Below are 9661 nucleotides of genomic sequence, written 5' to 3'. Positions count from 1 at the left end.
TTAGGGTTTCTCTTTTGTATTCAAGTTTGCATGTTCAACTAGTGAAAACCTAGATCCAAAGCATTAGGGTTGCATGAACACATAGGACTTGTAGTTATGCTCAAAACCCATCATGTTCTTCGTTAGGTCGCATATTTCTCGCTAAAATTAGTATTAGGATAACTGTCGGGAGGTAGTCGACTCCTCAAGACATGTTGTAGCAGATGTGATTCATACCTTTGGAGTCTTTACTCGGATTGGCTTATGAGCGTGGTTTTTTGGGACCCTTGTAGTCAATGGTTGATAATGTTGGAATTTAAGTGAGCTCAACTCGTGTTGAAGGAGTCCGGTTGGAGAACCCACAAGGTTTTTGAAGGGTGTTACGAGAGTGAAATGTGTGAACAGATTTCGAGGATGAAATATAATTTAATCGTGGGAGAATTGTAACACCCGTTTTTTAGAGTGGATCGGTTAAGGGATTGGAGGAAGCCAAGGTAAGGTTTTTTTTTTTTTGGTGAAAAACCTTATGTAATGACATGGTGAATGGAACATCACGGCGTAGCATGTCAAATGCATGGATCACATACTAGTTGTCTGCCACGTGGTAAGAGGAAGGCCACAATGTGGCATCTTCTGAAGCCCAAGCCCATGATATTTTAGGTTTTCTTCCATATTTAAGCCCCTAAACTCAAGTTTTAGGGCATCCTCTTCAACATCCATCCCTTCCAAACAAAACCCTAGCCTCCATGCATGATCGAAGGCTTGATTTCTTGATTTATAGCTTACGTTTTAAACTTTGGGTGAAGCTTGAGGAAAGGATGAGTCTATCTTGGTGCAAGGTTTCAAGGAGGGAACATGGATCCACTATCTTCTTGGTGAAAGTTTGAGTCCATTTTGTAAGATTTTGGTCCCTTCCTTGGATGCTCTTGGAGTTTGAAGAACTTCAGATCTCGTGATGTTACTTATAGGTCATTAGACATATATTGAATAAGAAAAAGGACGATGTTTGGTGTATCTTGTATTCATGCTCAAGTTATAGCCTCATTAAGGACTTAATAGACTTAGGGTTGTAGATCTACCCTTTGAATGAAGCTCTAATGGATGAAGTTTGAAACTTTATCTATTAAGTCATTGAAAAGAAGTAGATCTAATGTTTTGGGCTTAGATCTATAGGGATTAAGCATTTATTAAAAATATTTGCATTCTACTCAATTTCACGATGTGACATCCCCAATTTCTCGGCTAGAAAAGACTGATTTGTTTATGCTTTGTTTTATAAATCAGAGTAATCGTTTAAAGAAAACGGTTGCAGAATTTGTTCCCAAAACAAGATATGATAAAAACTTGTCAAAACATTTCTCAAAGAGAATGTATTTTCATTAAATAATAAAACCTCAGGATGTCATGTTCCGATACAGACACATAAGCATAAACAGAACATACATTCATTTACTCTAGTGATTTACATCTCCTTTAATCTCTCTATGCAAAGCAGTTTCGTATTGATACATGTGATACAATTAAATTGAGTGGATCAGGCTTGGGAGCCTGGTGAGCATATAGGGTTTTCAACCCACAATAATATAATTATTTTATTTAATCATCAAACAATCAACCCAATTACCCATCCCCGTTATCTTCTTTATTTCTTAAGGTTTTACCCTAAGAATCACCTATCCTTTATTCATTCATTCCTAAAATTTGACTTTAAGGAATAGACACAAATTCCATTGTTATTTAAGGCGCATCTACCAACTTTATCATTTAAGCGTCTCTGCCAAGATTACGACATTCACTATTAGGTGCATTTGCCGACCTTATCCTATAAGCGCATCTGCCAGGATTATCCTATTAGCGCATCTGCTAGTATTATGACATTCTCTATTTGGTGCGTCTACCAATATTATTCTTAAGTGCATCTGCTAGTATTATGACATCTCTATTTGGTGCATCTACCAATATTATTCTTAAGCGCATCTGCTAGTATTATGACATCTCTATTTGGTGCATCTACCAATATTATTCTTAAGCGCATCTGCTAGTATTATGACATCTTTATTTGGTGCATCTACCAATATTATTCTTAAGCGCATCTGCTAGTATTATGACATCTCTATTTGGTGCATCTACCAATATTATTCTTAAGCGCATCTGCTAGTATTATGACATCTCTATTTGGCGCATCTTTCATACCTCCTCATTTTATCACATACCAACTATCTCATCTACCCATGTTCTACCCAACATATTCGCAGATATAAAATACATATATAGTTTAACTCATTTAAAAACTATATTAAACGTCCATTCCACACTCATCTCAAATAAGCAAACAATGTATAAACACATAATACGTATTTCTTAGCAAATACTTCATATCTATACGTTAGAAGTAAGTAACCACACACTCACACATATAAACAACTTTATATTATACACATAGCACATATTTCATAGCAAATACTTAATATTTATGTGTTAGAAGAAAGTAACCACACACTCACACATATAAATAACTATATATATATATATATATATATATATATATATATATATATATATATATATATATATATACACACACATAGCACGTATTTTATAAAATACTTCATATCTATGTGTAAGACGAAAGTGACTATACACTCACTTGATCAGAAGATGATCGGACAACACTACGGCTTGTAGAATTAGTATTCTTCCATGAAACCGGGATCACTTCACACACCGGGTTTCTCGCGGGCAGAGCTTCGGCTCAGAAACTCTTTTCTTCTCGGATCTTCGGGGTTCGGGACTTGCTTCGGGTCTTGGGGTTGATACCGGGGCTTCGGGGGTACTTCTTTGCATGTAAATCGATGTAGTATGGGAGAGAGATGAGAGAATGAGCAACCAAACTCGGCTGGCCCTTAAAATCTATTTATAGGGAAAAACTGGCCTTTTCCACGTCGTGGAACCTTTTGCCACGTCGTGGGCTTGGTCATCACTGCATGCGTCATCGCAAGTTGCATCTGGGGGACTCCCGGAGGTGTCAGGAGACTTGCCACGTCGTGGTCTCTGACAGTTTTGGGGTTTCGCGCCCCAAACTTCAGAAATTCATAACTTTTGCATACGAACTCCGTTTTCAATGTTCTTTATATCGGCGCGAAGGTGAGATTATGCTCTACAACTCTCGTTTAGACTCCAATGGATAATTTTGACTTTATTTTTAATATATTATAATTATATTACTTATATATTATTTTTAGTAGGCCGGGACAGGAAAACTCCGTTATAAACTCATAACTCCTTCATATGAACTCCGTTTTCGTCTGTCTTTTTATCGTTGGACTACTATCGATGAGATCTTCAATTCTCATTTAGATTGTTTTGGATAAATATCTCTCTAACGTAAATTCACTATTTAGGTCACGTGTCGTGCTGGTTCTGTCGCGAAACTTCGACATGTCATAACTTCTTCGTTATAACTCGGATTTTGACGTTCTTTATATGCACGGAAACCTTGTGACATATACTACAACTTGGTTAAGATTAATCTTTCGAAATAATCTTCCATCAAAAAGTCATTTTTGATGCCTATCATCTCTAAATTGACTAACCCGGATCTACGGGCGTTACACACGACGTGAACAAGGGATTGCCACGTTGTGGTGGTGCTCTGATGATCGACTTCTTTGTCCTTAGTTGGTCGCGATGCGGCCAAGATCTTGCCACGATGTAAGGGTCGTTGACCTGTTGTCTGTTGACTTTTTTTTTGACTATTTGACCTTGGGTCAAACCTGAAGGAATTGGGGTATTGATTCAGGTTCCACCTTGGTTTGATGATAGTTGGTTCGCAAGAGCGGTCAATGTAGAGAGTGGGCGTGTTGTTGTGTTTCCTTGGGTCTTTGATTCATGTGAGTTTCCTCACTATACTATGCAGCGGTGTACCGGTTTGAGTACCAGTAGGATGGTGATCATTTAATGGAGTGCCCTAGGGGTTGTAGGTAGTCATATAGGATATCATGAAAACTCTTGATCTATGTTTTCTTGCCTGTTCCTCGTTTGGCTGTAGCTCTAGAGTAGGATCTACTGTTTGGATGCCTATCTCACACCTGGTTACATATGGTTATGCATTCCTTAGAGATCTGCCAGTAGTGACATAGTGTATTGTATGGGGTCTGGTATGCGGTAGTGAGCTGTCAGACAAGTAGACTAGGGTAGATAGTTGTTTATGTTTATGTGTTTACTTGATTGCTTGTTTGTTTCATATGTCAACATATCGAGGTGGGGTGGGTTGAGGCGGTCCTGCTTGTGTTGAAGGCCAACATACTCAGGCGGGCCAGCGGTGTGTTGTATACCAATTATGGGCCAACTGTATGCTGAGAGTGAAAGTAGTCCAGGTGACTTTAGGACTTGCGAGGCAAGCCAGTCGGACTGTAGGCTCATGAGCAGTCCAGGCATCCTATAGGCCTTGTGAGGTGGTCCAGACAGACTGTAGGCTCATGTGTATGCATGTATTCTATGTATATTGTGGTGCGTGGTATTTTGGAGAATCTCACAAAGAGCTGGCTTACATTTATGCATTAAATGTTTTTTTAGCTTTCAGTGATGATTGTGAGAAGGCGAAGGCGTAACTGTATACATTCGTCAGCAACCATGGAGATTCAACGTTTATTATATTATTTTGATTTTTAAGCAAATGTATTTTGGAACAATTCTTAACTTGGATTTTGTAAATATGAAGTTTTACTTTAATTAAAAATGAAAATTTTGTTATGAAAATAGGACGTTACAGCAGCAGAGTGAAAGGCTGTGGTTTTCTTGAAGAAGGGCAAGTGTCATAGAGGTGGAGTAAACTGAGGGATCAAAATTGGCAAAGCCTATAAAATAGTCGAGGAACCAAATTTGTCAATCTCCAAAATTTTTGTGGTTAAATTCTGAAAGACATAAACTTCACTATTCATAAGTTCCATAGGAATTTAACAGGGTTGGCCCCGAGATTTCGAAGGCCCTATGCAATTTAACAAAATATAGGCCCTGAAACATAGAAAACCTAAAATTTAAGGAAACCAATTATAATTTTTTCATAATCTATTGCAAAATACTCCATATAAGTTAACATTTCATTCAATATAAATACACAAAAAATAAATTTGCTTCTACACCAAAACAACCATCATTCTATTAATCATTGAAACTCAAATGAAAACTATAACACCTATGTCCTCTCAAAAAACTATAAAAAAAAAAACAAATGAAATAAGAATGTTATAATCAGAAAAGAAAAACAAGAACTTACCTTCTAACTTTCAACAGTGCAAACGTATCTAAAATTAGAAACTTCTAAACCTTAAAGTTGGATTGAAAATGGACAAATTGTTCCATCAATTCTTATGAATTCCAGACAACATAAAACAGTAAGAATGAAAAAAAAAACATAGTTTACTTCTACACAATATAAGAAACGTATGAGTCTATCATATTGATAAAAAAAATGTACAATACCTTTGATTTTTTACACTTCAAGAAAATCTTAAATCAAAAACTTCTAAAACTCAAAGTTGGATCAGTGGGCTGATTATTTCTTCAATTTTCTGAGTTCAAGAAAACAATAATTAGAAAGAATAAGTAAATACTTCTAAACATCAGAAATATACCAGATAGATAAAAAAAATGTATAAGACCTTTTGATTTTCGTCCCTAGACCTGATCCAAGATTCTGATATTTGAAACCTCAGTTCTGATTTCAGTTTGCTTTAGATTTTTGAAGCCTGGCTCTAAATTCCGATTCACTAATTTTTTAAGATTTATGAACAAGGAATTAAGAAGAAAGAAGCATAAACCGAATGCTTTGATTGAGTTATATCCTTCTTATTATCGAGCATTGTGGAGTAGAACACTGTTGCTGCTAGCCATCGTCAACTTATTCTTGTCTTCCCGATGCCTAAATCGTAATCATCATTATCAAGAACCAAAGCATCGTTTCCTTTTTCCCAAACGTTTATGATTCCCGCTCATCTAATTTCTAATTATCGTTGCCCTTGCATCGTTTCCTTTATCTTCTGATACATCGTACATGACCAAAAAGCTGAAAATACTCTAATATAAAATCTGAAACAAAAAAATGGGCCATAAATTTTAGTAGCCCTATTCTTAAGCACACCTTGAACACCCATTGGGTCGGCCCTGAAATTTAAGTAGTATAAGAAATTTAAGTAGTATATTAATGGTTTGGAAATACACTAGGTATGATATTTCTTGTTTTATCGTAATTAATAGTTTTTTTTGTACTATCTATTAAACATACCATTGTTTATGTATAAAACAACAATATTTTTCTCTCGTCCTTCATATTTTTACACCTCATATTAATCTACGAATGTTGACCCTTGACCAAATCATTCAAATTTAACTTCCCAAACGCTTTTCAATAAGTCGAATGAAATGTAATTGTTAAATCTTTAAAAATCAAGAAAACGGTAAATAAATTATTAGAAATAGGAAATAAAAAGGTTGGAGATCGAATACCATTAGCTTGCATGTTGGAAAGAGTCATTAATATAAAATGTTAAAATAGAGAAGCTTATGAACAGTACCTTATTTACTTTCCTCCACCTTATTTACTTTAGTCTCTCATCCACGGCTTCACTGTCCCTCTCAATCCACAAAACTTTCAATTATCCAAGATAAGAAGAATTTCTATGTTTTAAAATGTGGGTTTCGTGGGTCCACGTTACTTACATATGTTTCTTACTTATCTTGATCGTCAATTATTAATTTCAGTTCCATCATTAAGATGCCTTTTTCTTGAACGTCCTTCATTTTTTATGGTGGGCTCAAAACATCATGTGCTTCTTGTATTGCCTAGCTAGATAAATTGGGACGTTGTCCATAAATGTCACTAGCATTGACACTTGGTAATCCACTATCACATTGTTACATGTGACAACTCGGAAGGCATAAAGAAAAAAAGATGCATATATGGCATCATATTTTGAAAGAACAAATTCTTAAAGAATCAAAGGAGATAAAAGATTGTTGTTAATTGCCTTTGGAGATTTGGAAAAGTTTGAAAATGGTTAAGTGGAAATTGGCCAAGTTATCTATATCTATACTTATTGTTATTGTCCTTTTTTTTATATCGAAGGTGTGTGATAAAAAACCGAAACTGGATAACCGAACTGATCTAAATGATGTTTGGTTTATTTGGTTTGGATTATTTAGTTATTTAGTTAATTCGGTTTGGTTAACCGAAAAATGATATCTTATTTGATTTCGGTTTGGTTAAATTTTAATGATTTTAGTTAAACCAAAAAACTATTTAATTCATATCTATTTTTATAGTTTATATCTATAAATTAATTTTTTATATTTAAATTGATAGATAGTTACTAAAAGATATTTTCATAACTCATTATTTGATTATTAACCATTATAAATGTATAATTATTTATATATTGTATTAAAAAAACAACTAATTAGCTAAATGTAAATTAAGCTTCAGTTAGTTCTTTCTTTTTCATATACGATTAAGGGGTTGTTTGATAGCATCTGAATTATTCATATTTGGATGATGCAGATGTCTAGATGATGTAGAGGCTCTGTATGAATCTGTATCTGAATGATAATTTGATGTTTGGTCAGACGTCTGAATGTCTATCTCTTAACGGTGAAAATGACAATTTTATTCTTCTAAACTATTTGTTACTGATTGGTTGGACTGAATGATTGTGCTGAATGATACTGAATTTATAAATAATTATAAATAAAATACAAAACTTCATATAAAATCCAAATTAAACATAAAAAAAGTTACAAATTAAAATTCATACAACATCCAAATTAATCATAATCGTGAGCATACAAATTTAAAGTAATTGATTAGCAATTTGGTTATGCAAATTAGCCATATATTCGTTGTCTTGGTTACTCCATTGAATGTTATGTACGCTTTGACCATCACTTCCTCCACCTTCTTCAATAGTAAACATAGTTTACTCTTCGAAGTCCATAAATAATTTATCACGGATATTACCTTTCCTAATAAAATTATGGACTGCAAAACAAGCAAGCACTATGTCTCTTTTTATTGGAAAAGGATAAGGATCCATTTGCTTTAGGATTGGGAATCTCGCCTTCAAAACTGCATAAGTGCGCTCAATAACATTTCTGAGTTGTGCGTGAGCATGGTTAAACTTTTCCTCCTTGGTTAATGCACGTTGTCTTCAGAAATCGGATAACCAATACCTCGTATTACGGTAGGGAGCCATAAATCCACGAGTGTTAGTGTATGCGGCATCACAAAGGTAATATTTGTCTATAAATGTTAAATTTTCAATTGTTATATGAAAAATAGATAATGTATTTAATAATCAAAGTTTAAAAAAAAAGATTACAAACCTGATGGAGGAAACGGAAAGCTGAAAGTTGGGTTAAATACAACTTCTTTTAGATATTGTGAATAATGTGCTATGCCCTCCCAACCGGTCCATACAAACGTGAATAACATATCAAAATTACAAATTCCAATAATATTTTGATAGCATTCACATTTTCCTTTTCCTCTTCCCATATAACGAGTTTGTTGATCAACAGGCACGACTACATGTACAAGAGTTCCATCTAACGCACCTATCGCTGCCGAAAATATTTATTTCAACCTTCTATGTCGTCCTGATGTGTTTGCGGTTGCACTAGAAGATGTTGGCATAATAATTTCTCTTGCAAAACTCATCATCGCATTTCGAACCTCATGAAAACACCTATGAATTGTTTATGTTGAATGTCTAGATTTGCGTTTAACCATTCTAAACCGCTCATTGTGTTCAAAGTTAGTAAAAAACATAGCTAACTTTTCTTCAGCGGTTATAGTCCAACTACTTTGCAACCATTTTTTTTGTTTAAAATGGTTGCATAGTAGTACATATGCTTCCCATGAAAGATGCATCAACTCATGACATTGTAAAGAAGATCCATGCAATAATTCGTGCGTAAATTCATGACCGGTCAATGTCGAATTCAAGTTGCTTATCCTTTCTATTCTTGTTGAAGCTAAAAACATCCAATACCAAGAAAGCAACATGAAATACACAATATCATCATCGATATCCATAAGTCGCCTGTCAACCAACATATAAAAGTCAACATTTTAAAAACATAATGTCAAACAACATATAACATTCAACATTTTAAACACAATAATGTCAAATAAAATCCTAAAAAAGTTTAAAATTTTAAATCCATAACACACATCAAATGAAATCCTAAAAAAGTTTAACATTTTAAATCGATAACACACCTCAAACAAAATACTAAAAAGTTTAACATTTTAAACCCATAACACACATCAAACAAAATACTAAAAAGTTTAACATTTTAAATCCATAACGACACACATCACATAAAATCCTAAAAAAACAATCACATCAAGCCATACTTTGATCCAACATTCTTTAACGACATCTCACAAGCCTCCATCGGAAGAAATAACGAAACTTTTCTAAGATCAGCACATTCACCAAAAAGCAAAACAGTCGTTTGGTATCTTGGATAAGATATTCCCCATTCCATTTTCACCAACTTTTCCATACATTATGCCATATCGTGTTCTTTATGTTTCTCCACTAACATTCTTGCAACTTTGCTAATTTCATCACCGACTTTAACAATCTTTGCGTTGATTACTGTTTTTCCTTTTCCCTTACCT

The 9661-nt window shown here is 34.3% G+C and overlaps 1 long non-coding RNA gene across 1 annotated transcript; it reads right to left on the bottom strand.

Annotated features, from left to right (window-relative positions):
• Positions 1-5423: 5423 nt before the first annotated feature.
• On the bottom strand, positions 5424-6663 carry LOC144998418 (uncharacterized). The gene is made up of 3 exons (XR_013660312.1): positions 6552-6663; positions 5640-6066; positions 5424-5549 (listed from the first exon to the last, which is right to left on the bottom strand). It is a non-coding gene; the product is annotated as an uncharacterized LOC144998418 (long non-coding RNA).
• Between the last annotated feature and the right edge of the window lie 2998 nt (positions 6664-9661).

Source organism: Lactuca saligna, chromosome 5 (genome assembly GCF_052625555.1).
Source record: "Lactuca saligna cultivar CGN05327 chromosome 5, ASM5262555v1, whole genome shotgun sequence".
In the NCBI taxonomy this organism is placed as follows: Eukaryota; Viridiplantae; Streptophyta; class Magnoliopsida; order Asterales; family Asteraceae; genus Lactuca; species Lactuca saligna.
Note: the sequence above shows the minus strand (reverse complement) of the source record. Positions and strands in the feature narration are given on the sequence as shown.